At 39.3% G+C, this 14752-nt stretch overlaps 1 protein-coding gene across 3 annotated transcripts in view; it reads left to right on the top strand.

The window, feature by feature from the left end:
* MAMLD1 (mastermind like domain containing 1) overlaps positions 1–14752 on the top strand; it is a 243387-nt gene that overhangs the window by 52409 nt on the left and 176226 nt on the right. For 2 of the 3 annotated variants that reach the window (XM_064713258.1, XM_064713257.1), the window contains exon 1: positions 2990–3099. The exons of the other annotated variant lie outside the window; for it this stretch is intronic. The gene's annotated coding sequence lies outside the window, so the exon portion shown is untranslated. Of the gene's footprint in view, positions 1–2989; positions 3100–14752 lie in introns of those variants that run through there. 3 annotated transcript variants of the gene reach the window in all.

Genomic DNA, 14752 nt, shown 5'->3' on the forward strand with positions numbered 1-14752 from the left:
ACTTAAAAAATAAAAATGGACAGATCCATTTCCTAACAGTTTGACTTGATATTTTACAAGATCCTTTTCTTTTTGAAGAGACTGTGTCCTGCTCTCACACAAGCAGCCTGCTTCTTGTTTGCTGTCAGTGAGCAAACAATCACTGCACATTTACAATAGCACTTCAGCAGCATAATGGTGATGGCAATGTTTGGTTTCTTTTTGCTGCCATGCAAATTTTCATTCTCTTTGAGTAAATGTATTTTTCTGCTGATATTCTGCTTTCTGGCAGGTGCTCAAAACTTCCTTGTTCAAATGTATTTGCAGATGGCACAGCCATGGGTTCTGTGTGGTGTCTGAGTAGACAGTGCACAGCCTGGGACAAAATTACAATCACTAATTATCTTAGAAAGAAGGGCATATGTGAGATTTCAATATCAAACGCCTCGATACCAGCAGTGCTGTGCACATGCACTACCAAATGTAGCTCTGTTTAAGAAGCTTTGGGGCTGAATTTGGTGAAGTTTTTAAGTGTAGGACTTGGCAGTGAGTATCCAGAACAGCTGTGCTTTTGGCTACGGCCTCCTGATATGGAGGCTGGCCCTGAGAAATACAAACAGTGATGTGCAGGTAGAGGGCCTGTGCAGTAATACTGAGAAGTGCAGTGGATTCTTTATTTTAGATTAGGGTTTTTGCTGTTTTCTTCTTTCATTAGGAAATTTACAAAATTTGTTAAACAAATGGGATGGATGCCTGATGATTATATATTGTGAAATAATTGTATGACTCAGTGCACTCCATTAATTGAGATTACAATTCAAACTTCTAGAAAATGGCCAAGTAATTGTCCACTTCCCAAGTATTTCTGAACATTCTGATCCATGCTTTTCTGTGGGGTTTGAATTTCATGCATGTTTTGTAATTGCAGGAATGTGGAACTGCTCAAATTAATCAGTTCTTTCTGGAGACACCAAGCAGCTATTTCAAGGTGTTGTTCCATGTCTGACAGTAGTTTTATGTGTACATTCACAAGCAGCACTACTGGTGAGGATTGTTGTACAGCTCTGGTACCATTCCTGAAATTCAGCATTCAGTGGATTGTGTCTGAATTTACAGACATGACTCCAAACTTCCCCAGGATCACTTCCTATGCTCCAGGTACCACCTCTGCTATCCTCTGGAAGAGATATTCCATCTGACATCACTGCTTAAAAAGAGAGTCTTTCACTCCCCTTGCCTTAAGTTCCAGGAGCAGTTTTAACCTGCTGAGGTTCATCATCTCTTTCTCCTGTTCTTTGTCTGATGGACCAGTTTCAGTCACAAACACAGACAAGGAAGTCATCACATCCTGCAGAGGGATTTTAAGAGAAAATCCCCTTTGCTTTAGCATGAAAAATTGGCATATCCATATAGAACACTCACCTCTCCCCTGACATTTTCTGTGGCTGTTCTAAGTGCTTACAGTTATTCTTTAGGATTTGGGTATATGTCCTGCCAGGATTTGTGAGTTCCTTCTCTTTAAGTACCTCTTTAGCTAAGGCCCTGCCCTTCAAACATAGAGTGGCACTCTGACCTTTCCAGTCAGCTTCTTTCAATGTCAGGAGTTCTACAGATTAAAAACCAGTTTTCTCCTCATAGGAAAACTCTCCTTTTAAGTTTTTTTCTTGGTCCCTCCTCAACTTCAAGTAGCGTTCATAAACAGTATGTTATTGGATTTCCCAAACTATCAGAAACTCTTCCTATTATTTACTGGGTAAATAAGTACATGTATATTACATTTCAATGAGAAAAAATACAGTCCTTTTCCAAAACAACTGAAGTGACCTAAAAAATAACAGTGGGATATAAAACCACAAGCAAAAACGTCAGTAGGACAGAATAGAAAGTCCTGTCATTTGTAGTTCACCTGTATCACGTCATCTAATTTTTCTTAATAGTTTAAATAACTACATGTGTGAATTTTATATGCTGAGATAAAAACACCAAGAATTTTGTGTTAGATGAGCTTTTTTTAAGGGATAATACTATGTTTTGTCAGGTGCTGTGGTTAACAACATTATCTCCATGTTTTTCATCTTTCTCTTAATTCATACAGTGGCACTCTGGTTTTACTGCCTTTCTCCCTTGTGTGAGGACAGGACATTCACTTCCACATACCACATTGTTGAAAATAATAGTGATAAGGCACATGAACTGTAAAGATATCTCCCTTGAGGTCTTGAAGGGAAGCTCTGGGAAATTTTAGGGTGGATGTCAAGACAGATCCACACTGTATGTGCACGGGGGGGAATTACTGTCATGTGAGCCTGTGGAGCTTTAGCACAACACTTCATAATGCCACAATGGGTCCTAGCAGCTGATGCAGAACCTCTGAAGCTAAACAAAAACATGGAAAGGAAGAAAAATCAAATAGTGAGGAAAGCATCTTGGGCAAAAGGCTAATAATGAAGATCCATAGCATTCTTGCTTTCCAGTGGCTCTGCCAAGCTGTGGTGTAAAGGACTAGAAAGACCCAAATTCATGTTTCAGAGAGCAGGTTTTGAAAAAGTTTTCTTCTTCTGTAAACTGGGCAGTATGTTAGAGTCCAGTTCTTGCTGCCACAGAACTCAGAGTCAGTGTTGGAATGAGATCTTGCTGTGTGACTTTGAAATGCCTTCAAAATACCCTAATACATAGAAATATACTCCAAAGCAGATGAAGATGCTGCTTTCCTTGGAATCCTGGTTATTAGCAGTCTTATAGTGAGTGTAGGTAGGAGGTTCCTCAAATGGCAGAAAGACTAATTACATCCTCTTCGTTGTCTCCAATATTCTCCTACAGAAGGTGCAAAGATGTAGGCACACAGTTTGTGGTAATTGGGAGTGGGGCTGGCCCAGCCTCATCCCTAATGGGCTACAGCTGGGAGCAGCAGGTGAGCAGCATTGAGAGCAATGAGTGCCCAGTGCACTGACCAACCACCAAAGGGAGCAGAGGGCACACAGGTGCAGTGCATTAACAGGAGGGGATAAAAGGCTGGGCAAAGAACAAGCAGGGCAGAAGTTTGAAGCCTTCTGAGGTGGTGTGGTGTTACTCTGTGTAGCATGGCTGGCTCAACTGTGGCATATGCTGAGACACAAAGAGGTATTAGATCTGACTTATAAATGATCTTTGTAAAATATGTATCTATATTTATAAGGAGTACAAGGATCTATCCTTTCCCTACTGAGCTGAACACCTTTTATTCTCATTATGAATTTATTAGTAGTGCAGGATGTTCAGCAGTACAGAAGAATGTTCTTTTTATCAAACAGTGTTCTGGTAACTTCTGTCTTTGTTCTAAGGGAAAATACTGCTCCTCAGTTTTGGAATACAGCTCAGTGAGAAATGTTGAAAGGCAGATATCCGTGAGATATGCTACTGGCACAGGTGGAAGCTGGAGGTGGTTCAGGGATGCACTGTCAGTGTTGTTCCACAAATTCATTCATGGGGTGGTTCCAGCAGCATTCTCAGATTAACAAGCTCAAGGGTGTGGGTATCAGCCTGGACCCTCCTCACTTACAGTTAATTGGAAAGATGGAAGTTTATTTTTTCCTAGCAAAGGCATCTGGTTGAGGTAGAGATCTGTTGTCTCCTACTTTCCTTTCTCAAGGTATTTTGCCACAACTTAGCCCGAGCTGAGATAAATTACATAGTTGGGGCTCAGATTGTCAATTAGCATTTTCATTCCACAAAAGTAGTTGAAAAAAAAAAGCTAAAAATTGTATTTGTCTCAATATTCACCATACAAGTAAGGAACTGCAAAAGCTTGGTTAACTTTAGAAGCCAAATTATGCATAAACCTCTGTAGCTGTTTCTGTCAAAGGAGAAAATGGAAACTAGAAAACAGCAGCATTTTTGAGGCCAGCATAAGGATGCTTAGGATGCTGGAAAAAAAGAATAATGGACACATTTGTCATAAGCTGGAAAATAGATTTAGTGTTTATAACATGACTAAGGTAAACAAACAAGATCAAACAAGAGCTGAGCAGGCTTCTGTGTAACCCAATGCCACATGAGGTGCAACTGCTGAAAGGAATCTGTGAGAGGGGAAACGAAACTGAGCAGACGAGACAGACGGCATAGTCTGAGTTCAGCGCTTTCTGATGACACTGAAGATTTGCACTTGTTTTGGCAGCTGATTTGGTGTTTTCCCCTATTGAAAATGAGCTGGGGAAGTGCATTGTATGCATCTCTTGCATCTCTGGTGTCAGTCTGCAGATTCTAGATGAAACATGTTCTTGGCAAACAAATAATGTCCAGCTCTTTGTGCACAGTGACTCACCAGGGTGGGAGTTAGGAACAGAGTTAAGAGGTGGGGTGTTTGTATTTTTATGGAAAATGTCTCAGAGTTGGTATTTGATATTTTGCTTTTGTGGTTGCTTGCTTATTTAGTAGAGTAAATTTGCTTTTTCTTCTTTTCTTTTGTTTGCCTTCTGCAGTTTTTCTGTCTGATGAACTGTATGATATGTTTAAATGTGGACAGCACTAACTGATTGGTATTATATTCTGATATTTTCAGCTAGCAGTAAGCATAAGGGGATGTTACTCTGCAGTACACTGAGTACATGCATACATTGAAAAGTTTCTAGCACACTGTAATATGGCTTTTTATTTTTGTTGTATGTAACTTTCTCACATAAAAGAGCTCTCATTCAACTTCTTGCCATACCCAGAAGTACAGTACTACTTTGACAGTCAGGGAAATGTCATAAAAAGCACTGCTGACATGCAAATGTATTGGATGGAAGCGATAGGCACAGGAACTATCTCGATTTTCAGCATTTATTTTTCTATAATATAACTTTTAGGTGTTCCCAAGCGTATTTCCTGTCTACCCTGTGTGGTCACAGTTCTGTCACTCAGGTTTAGCTTTCTGGCATTTTTTGAACCCTGGAAGTCTTATCACTCTGGTCTAAAATTGTCCTTGCAAGGAATATATGACTCTTTTACATGTTTATTCCTGTAAGTGGAAAATTGATTACAGCAAAGTCTGCAATCATAAGGTCAGATTTCAAGATAAAAGTCGGGAATTATCAGGAAATTCTGTGGTCTTCTTTCTGCTTTATCATATATATGGCCTAGGGAAGCACAAATGTGATATCGATAATGTTCTTAGTACATCGTTAATGCTCTTATAACCTGCTAATTTTCTGATATGCCAAATACATGCAAAGCATAGTAAGATCTGAGTTGCAGGGATTGTTCTTTACTACCCTTTGGTATTTAGGCAAGGATCTGTATAAGTCATCATAGTACCTTTACATTGGTCAGTTTATATTTGATGAAAGCTAAAAATATTTTTCTAGTCCTTATCTGTAACACTGTAGTCAGGAGACACTATTTTTACAGAAGAAAGGGCCATTGATCGTGTTTAAATACCATCATAGCAAAAAGCAGTCAAAACAGAGCCTACTGAAAACTGCCTTCCAGGAACACAGGAGGAAAAACTGGTGACACAAATCCCTCCTCTGGTACCTTTGTGCTGGATTTGCAGCATTGTAGAATATATTCACTTTACTCTGCTCAGCAGCACAGCCCTGTATCCTGACAGCTGAGTAATGTTCTGCTCACGTCTTCCCTTGTAAAATGAAAAAAGTAGATAATTTAATATAGATGTGACAAGTGCAAGATAGATTTCTACCCAGCACTGTTCACTGCTGAAAACCTTCTTTAAGGACAGCCACATTCTTAAATTCTCCTCCCCCCACCTCCCCATTTTCCCTTGCCCTAATTAAACACAATACAGAGAAAACTAAAACCTAAATTTATTCTTTGATCATTTCAGTATGAAAAATCTCTTCTGTCTCCTGTTCCACAAAATAAACCAGTGTCTGTTATTTCTGCCAAAGAACAGCCTTTCTGTGAGACATATGCGATACAATGTATATACATTTCCAGTGCAGATATTTTTGGTCCATCACTGATTTTCTTAGAGTTTTTACTCTTTCCTGAATCACAGATGCAGTTTACTGCTACTTCTTGTGGCCACTGTGGTTGCGGGGCCAAATTAAGGTTATTGCCTTCTGAGGCAAAGCATGGCGAATTCTTTCAATCCAAATTACATTTCTGAGTTTGGCAGGGTTTTTGCTTGGATTACACCTGCTTTTTAAAACAAACACATTGGACAATCCCCATACAACATGTGCATTAGACATACACAGCATCGTTGGGCTGTCCTGGTGCTGCAGCAGAGGTGTTATATCCTGCTTTCTGGTCTTCAACCCATTTCTGTCCCCCTCCAGCATCAGTGCTGTCTGCTGCTCCAGAGCAGTGCCTTGGTGCTGGAGGCAAGCTCTGCTGCTCCTCTGTCCCTCTCAGCCAGCGAGGCACCTTCTTGTCTCCAGGACAGCTCAGAAGTGAAGCAGAGCTGTTGCTGGTGTGGGAAGTCTGTAAAGTCTTTGAGGGATGAGGTTGTGTTGAGGTGAGCAGAGTTTAACAAGGCACCCAGCACCACTGTGGAAGCTGCATCCTCGGTAACAGCAAAAGCAGATTGAATTGGGAAAGGTAGAGGTTAGCATGGGATTCAGCGCTTCTAAATCCCACTGAGCTTTTTCCAAAGTCTTTAATACCATCATGGATTTGTTTGTGTTCTTATACTGTCTCTTAAAGTCAGTGTTGTGAAAGATCCAAATGGTTGTGACCCATCACTTATTTGATTTTATAGTACATATTTTTGATTAAGGTTATCCAGTAGCAGAACTTGAAATTTTGGGACATTGCTTCAGACACTTTAATTCTCAGTGCTTGAGAATTGGGGTTTTTTTGTGAAATTGAGAGCGGATTCACCATGAAGCTCAATGGGTGAAATGTTAGCTTACTACCAAACATTAAATACCTACATGTTTGCTGCCATTCACCAGAGTGTACCTTTCAACCTGGAGTTTTAAATGCAAAATTATCTATGTCAAAGGAGTAACTTTTCTCCTATGCACTTGATGTGGTACATATACACTGCTTCTGTGAGATGCACCATGCTCAAATGTCCCCACACCAAGGAAGGAATACAAATTAAAAGACTGAGTACAAAAGACCTCTCTTCATGTTTTCACCAGTATCCAGCTTAGAAATTATTCAAACACACTAGTTAAGGAAAAAAACTAATCTCTTCAAACTAAAAGGAATATTTTAATCTAAAAACAACTTTAATAGCTTTAAAAATTCATAAAGATTGACTGTTTGCCCAAACTTGTAGTGCTGTTCTATTGACTCTCTGCTCAGCCCTGCACAGATGGTAACTCCCATTCACTTTGATGGGAGATTTGCCTGGGGTAGGACTGCAGAACTGATGCCCAGGATGTTAATTAAATGTACAGTCAGCTGGCCAAAAAGTAGCTGGTTGAATCATAAGGACAGCTCTTCCTGGCTTACCTAAGAATACATCTTAGCATATAATTAAACCACAAAAACTGACATCAAAGTAATGATAAGGGCCTAATGTAATGCAAGTAACTGAGGAAATTCAGGCCAACATTCCTTCCTTTGATCACCCAGCTGGGCCAGGCTAGTACACAAGTCTGGGTCTGGATACTCCCTTTCTCCAGCACTGGTAGAGGTGAAGGAGTTAAAACTGATGGAACTGGCTAGATTGGATGAAGTGGTTGGGAGGTAATAGCTTTTGTTGCACATACCTGCAGAATCCCTCCACAATTAGAAGGTGGGGACAGGAATCTTTAGGTATAAGATTTTTCCATGGTGTGAAGAAATGCTCAGAGACAGCATACTTTTATAACTTGATCTCCATATTTCACACTACTGAAAACTCCACGAATTTCTGTATCAGCTCAATGGGGTTTTTCCCCTTGGATGTGATTGCTTTACAGTGGGAGAAAGTTGGGGCAAGTGAAGGGGTAACGCCCCTGGGTGCAGAATTGCTCAGGAAGGGCTCTTTGCAGGTGCAAAGCTACTAGAAGCTTAGGAACTGTGTTTCTATCCCATATCTCTTGAAGCTGTAAGTCTTAACTTTACAGATGTTTTAACTCATTCTTGTTTCACTTAACATTGTCTTAAGCTGGAAAAACAAGATCTAGAAAAGACTTACTACTCAGTATTATCAAAATGAGCTGGGAAAACAAAGTTGAAGAATAGTTAGCAATGCTTTACTGGAAATAGAAAAGTATATATGAAATGTACTTTCACATGGATTTGTCCTGAACCAGATACTGTTAAATATTCATTAGTGACTTCATTGATTGGATAAAGAATGTTCATATGAAATTTGCAGATACCACAAAGCTTTGAAGACTCCAGGTATAGAGGAGAACATTAGAATTTCAAGGGATCTTTACAAATTAGAAAGATGATATGAAAAAAAACCAGGATGCAATTAAAAATAAGTCCAGTTTCGGTACTTAGACAAGAAGGATCATTCATAGAATCAGCTCAATGAGAAACAACCAACCAATTTGCAGTAATAAAGGAAAGGAATTAAGGGGTTTAGCTGTCTACAGCTTGAACATGAATGGGGAATGTCATACTAGTGTAAAAAAAGTGGAGGGGAGAAATTTTGCGTTCTAAAATCAGGAGCACAGTCTGCAAAATGAATGAAGTATTTCTTCTCTTTTACAGCTGTGAAAAGTTCTGAGCTAAGTTAAGTTTTAATTCTTATGTGCACCAGAACAGAGAAACCTATGAGAAAAGAGGGTTGTTTAGACTAGAGGTTAAAACACTGAGTAGAAACATGATAGCAGTCTTCAAATACAGAAGAAAGCTGGTGCAAAGCCAAAGGGAATAACCTTGTGGACAGGACAGACTGAGTGATTCAAGCACAAAACAAAATGTTTTGCTAGGCTTTAGGCAAAAGCTTTTTTTGACAATAAACACAAATTACTGTAGAGCCATTACCTTTTTTTCATTAAGCTGAGGTCAGAAAAAGTGCCTGTCTGGAATGAGAAGGATATAATTCAGGATGTCTTGGAGCAGCTTCAACTTTTCTTCTTCAAGCTCCTTCCTGTTTTGTAGCATTCACTGCTTTGTAACAAGAGGCTTTAGGAATCTCTCCAGGAGACTTGTTTCTCTGCTTACCCTGGGCTGGCCCTGACTGGTTTAAATCCCTCTCAGAGAGCCTCCTGAGGCTGGATCCATATTTTTGAGATGCAGGTTGGCCCACTGTTTCTTTGGCCAACGTTTTGGGTTGCTAGTAGCAGACTTTCCATAATTGGGATTACATGATGCACTTGGCAACTAGTTGTTGTTTTGGATTTTTCTTCAATGATGGCCTTGAAGCATTTGTGAGAAAGAATCAGTGAGACTGTTTGCCTTTAAAAGACTTGTTTGTTACACTAAATATCTGGCTGGTCTGATGTTGTCCTGGCCACGTGGGAGGCTGCTGGGTTTTCCTATGTCAAGTAGCAGCCACATGTTTTCAGTGAGAATGACCTTCCTTCCAGATCAACAGCAACAAGAACAATTGTGTTTGTCCTCAAAACCAGCCCTCAACATATTAAGTGAAAGTGGTTAAAGGTGGTTACAGCCTTTACAGCTTAAATACTGAGTTAAGTAAAAGTTGTGTAAGGTCATAGAAAAACAGTAAACACCAGAAGACTGAAATGGATGGTACTTATCACTGGATGATACCAACTCAACCAAGCATGAGACACACAAGCTGGATGTAGACAGATAATTGTATTTCTCTAGGCTCTATTTGATTTTAAAATAAAACTAAAATTAGGTTTCAGACAGTAGAAGTCAGTGGAAAGTGCTCCAGTGGTACTGTGTAGAGCCTGCTTCAAGGTCCTGGGTATAGACATTCTTCTCTAGAACAAATTATTTTTCTTCTGCTAATAAGAAAAACAAGGGGAAACAGATTGCAAGATCTTAATGGGCTTTTTTTTCCAGTGGGTTTCGTGCCAAATTCTATCCTCGCATGAGTTCTTGAAACCTCTGATTTCACAGGGACTTCATGGCTGTAAAAGAATAGATTTCTTGGTCTTCATGTCTAAAAAGCTTCCTTCTGTATAAAGTGCTTTACACATGGAATGGCTGCTGAAGCAAATTGACTAGAATGGCAGTCAATTTTACACTGCTGCCCTCCCACCTGAAAAGCACTTTCGATGCCCTACAGAGAAAAGAAATGAAAGAGGAGGGGTAGACACATGCACATACACACAGAGAGAAAAGATGCTTGCAAGGAAGGCTTTAAAAAGTGAGCAAAAATGAACTAGTACTGTCTGCTCTCTGTCCTACATTTTTGCCATACTGATCTGGAGAGGTGTTTCTACAGGGTGGAGCAACTCCAGTGAATGCACATTGAGACAAGTTCAGAAATTCAGTTCTTATCTGCACTAGGACGTTACCCTCAAATAGCTTTGCTTAAGGCCTAGAGTATTCCCAAGTTACATCTAGGGAAAGTGAAGATTTCACTTTTAAATCTGTTTCTAAAAGATGCATACCTGCCTAATGTCTTCCTATATTGTAGTTTTTAGGGACATATTTTGTACTGAAGTTAATTCAGCATATCTCTGCTGAGTATATTACTGTTATATCAGTTTTATATCAGTGGAGTTTCTAGTCCCACATCATCAAACCAATCTACAAGCTTTAACAAATATTGACCAGATGTCTTTAAAACTAAAATTGTCTTCTGTGAAGAAGGGTCCTGACAGCTCTGACCAGTAGTATTCATGAAGCTTTGACTGTAAAAGTCTATTCTAGAAAATAATCTTCAGCATATGTGGTCAAACAGAAGTGCTGCTAATGCAGCAGCTACGTTAGAGAGTGAGAACAGGAGTGATAGGAGACCATGCCAGGAAAATATGTTGATTATGCAAGGTCTCTATCTTTTGCAACAAGAATGGTGTAGTGATATGACATAAGATTGAACAGCTGTTTCTCTGAACATTTGAGAGTTTTTGGAATATATTTTAAGAATGTCTTCTGTGTCCAAAAGGCAGCCTATTTGGGGCTGTTCTTGAATACTCGGATTTTATTTTCAGGAATGTAACAGAAAGGGATACACACAATATAATGACTCCAAATGTTACCCCATCTAGAAAAAATCTATTTTCAAGGATCTTATCTGATTTCAAGAGCTCAAGAAAAATTTTAAACCCCTTCTCAGAATTTCACATCATTATGGGAAGCATTTCTTGAATTTATTTTCAGATAAATTTTCTTCTTTTACATATACTAAAGCTGTTTGAGTACTGGTTATGGTGACAGCCTTTGCGGTGTTATCTTTGATTTTCATTTTTCATCTGAAAAAGTTTTTTTTGATAGTGTCTCTAAGGAACTGTTCCTCTTTACAAATGTTGATTCTGTGTTCCTCATTGGTTGAAGATAATGAGCAGATTCTCAGATATGGTAAATTGTCATTGTTCCATCAACTCCTATGCTGATTTGGACAATCTGACTGACTAACTGTAATAACATACATTTTTTCTGATCAGTAGCAATCTTACATTTAAAAAAATTGAGATTTATATCATCAAAGCATTAGAGTTATACATTATCTTTAGAAGAACACTAATTTGTGTGTTTATTTTCATTCATAAGGAAATGTATAATCAATTCTTTCTACCCTGTTCAATTTAATTAGGTAAATGTCTGGATCTATATTAATTATGTCTAAATCTTTAATTTTATTAGTCAGATATGATCTAAACATTGCAGAATCTTGTTCATTGGAACATCTATTTAATGAAACTTCTTGTTACTGAAAACTTGGACTATGTGTCCCAATATGCATAATATGTATTGAGAATTCATTATTTATGGGTAGCATATCTCCTTCTGATCAGGGTTATAGAAGTTAAAAACATTTTACACATAAAGTATTCTCTTCTCTCTGAATTCTGCCCTGAGTTGAATGTTCTTTAATTTTTAGTCAATAATGAAATTATTTAGTATCTGTCATGTTCCTTGTTTTTCATTTGATTCCTCTTCTATTCCTTGTCACCTGTTCATCAGTCAGTACCAGAACCTGGCCTTCAAATTGCAAAGTCAGTATTTTACTAAAATCTTTGGCAAACTAAATGGAGACCTACAAGAACACTGCTCCTTGCATCAGTGGCAACTGCTAACATGCAAGTCATTTCTGTCCATGTGGATCATACCAAAGAAATTCAGACATGAGACAGGGTCACATTATACTTTTGAATTCATTTGCTATTTATGTTTTGTATTTTTCATACCCTTGGTCAACAATTTTAAAGAAAGTGATACGTGTATGATTTCAGAAGTTGCACAGCTCATTACCTGCAATATAGCTGACGATCTGATTTCAGAGACTTGTTTCTTAAGTTAGCAGATTTTTAGCACAGCCTAAGACACTTCAGGCCCCAGATGTGAGAAGGAATAAAAGAATGAGAGCACTCTTGCCTGCTCCTATTCTGGGGCTCCCCGAGGAGCAGCAGTTATCCTTGAAAGCTTCTGTGCTAATGCAGCCACTGGTATGAGGAGGAGCCTGCTCAGCTGCCCCAGGCACAGCAGAGTGAAGGCAGGCTTTCAGAAATACAGGCAGATAAGGCAAAGGAAAGGTGCTGGCAGTGATGCTTATCTTAAATTTTAGAGTTCATAAACTCAAAAAAAACCTCTAACCTGAGTGGATGTTGTAACTGATGTACACTTTCCAGAAATCTATCTAAACTGAAACCACTGAATTCAATGCAGCTCTAACAAGGACTCACTGAAGCCAGGTCAGGCTTGAAAAAGCAAAAGAATTTCAGTAGACTTGTGCCTTATGAAAGCAGGGAGCAAACTATAAATGATCAATTTTCAATCTGCAGCTGAATTAACTAGGAAAATAGAGTTTGCCAGTGATGGGCTCTCCTGAATCCAGGCTTGTCACTGTGGTGAAGAGGCTCTTTCTCAGAGGACAAGCACAGTAGAGTTAAGGGAGAATGGGTTTGTGGCTGGCCACGTGAGCTTTTGCTAAAATACCAGTTCAAGCACAGAAGCCTGACCTATGACTTTTTCTGCGAGTGTTTTTGAGGCAAAGTCATGCATATTCTGCAATGAATGGAACCTGAAATGTAGAGGCTCGGCATTGCTACTAGCAGTGAAGTGCCTGACTATAAATAGTGTATTTCAGTCGATTTTAATCCTGAGAAACAGCATTTATCTCATGACAGCCCCCTCTCTTCTTTTTTCTCCTTATGTAAACTGCTTCCTTAGAGATCAATTCAAACAGATACACAAACACATTAGCTTCCTAAGTAATAATTATGGCAATGTAAACAATATAGCAAGTGATGGAACATGTTAAGAAATATATACATCCTCATCAAATGCTGAGATTTGTAATAACCTGCTCTGACTACACTTTCATTGTAGTCATTCATTGTAGTCTCACCTGTTTTACCTGTTGCTTTTTTACTGTCATAAAATTGCAAACTACAATTATGCTTTGGTCTTCAGCCATACCATGTTATAGCACACATGCTGAGGGCATGGCACATGAGCAGAGCCCAGTCCATCTGCATATTTGCACATGTCTGCTTTTAAACATGTAAGCTTTGTGCTGACTTGCAGCCTACCTTCTCAGAAGATGTCTTAACCTCTTTGCTTGGCTGTGCTCTGAGTTTATGAAATTTATGTCTTCTGGTGAGAAAAGAAACCAAAGACTTGGGTGACATTCACACATCTGTTGTGCAAGTACTGCCTGTACCTGTGAGCTGCCTGTGCTATTGGAACTCCTGCCTTGATATCAATGTCTTTTTAGGTGCCCTAGCTGAGAAGCAACTTAGAAATTGTAAGGTAGTGCTATTGAAACCAAAAATACATAAATTGGGTGTGTTGTCAGCTGATACCTCTTGCCTTAATGCCAGTAAAGGCTGCTGACACGTGTGGTCGCAGCGAGGAGGCTCTGCAGTGTGAATGGAGCAGCTGCTGCTGATCAGGGAGGGAAATCAATGACTCAGCATTCATCAGAAGCATCCTCCTGCTGGTCACCACTGCCAAGTGCCAACTCATCGATTTTCCTCCCTGCTAGGCGAAGACTGCTCTATTTTCTTTACAGCAAGCTCTAAAATGTTTCCAGTGCACTGTGTGCAGCTGTCAGCTCCCATTGGTGGCTCTCAGTAGGAGCACCCCAACACATGAATTGCATTGGGGCTGGGGCATAAATCTCAAATTTGCCCAATGTAGTTTTTTCAAAGTGCCTGAAGCTCAGCATGTGTGAATCTACAAATCACCCTATCTGCCCCAATCAGCACAAATGAGGTGTCCTGCTTGCCATAAGCTCACTAAATATTTTTTCTTGTGAAGTGGCAAATGGAACACAATATGCATGGCTCACAGATTCACAGCCACTGAAACAAATCCAACAGCATGCAGTTGTCATCAAGAAATATGTCTAGGAAAGCCTCTCTAGCCACACAGCTTCAGCACAGCATGTGAGTACCAGCCAGTCCTTGAATATTCAGCCAAAGAGATTGCCATATATAGTGCACATGAGGAGTGCTGCCCTTTGATTTCTCCTTTTAAAAGAAATCATCCTTGCAGCTGTTCTCCATTGTTCCTCAGTCTTGAATGTCTTCTTTATTTAAAGGGACTCTGGAAATCAAAAATAGAGTCAGAAAGGGGTCTTTGTCTGCCAGCATTAAAATCTTGTGAGTCATGTTTCCTGAAATCTTTCATAAAATTCAGTCAGAATTCAGCTCAACAGCTTCAACTTCAGAAATGCTGTGAAGGTGACTACAAACAATGATATTCATTTACAATTTGAAAAACTCATTTACCCCAAAATGTGTGATATATTCACATACATCTCTTTTCCGTTTCGTTTACAAAGAGCAACAGAATTGTGGCATTGAACAAT

This window comes from Zonotrichia leucophrys, chromosome 4A (assembly GCF_028769735.1).
Source record: "Zonotrichia leucophrys gambelii isolate GWCS_2022_RI chromosome 4A, RI_Zleu_2.0, whole genome shotgun sequence".
In the NCBI taxonomy this organism is placed as follows: Eukaryota; Metazoa; Chordata; class Aves; order Passeriformes; family Passerellidae; genus Zonotrichia; species Zonotrichia leucophrys.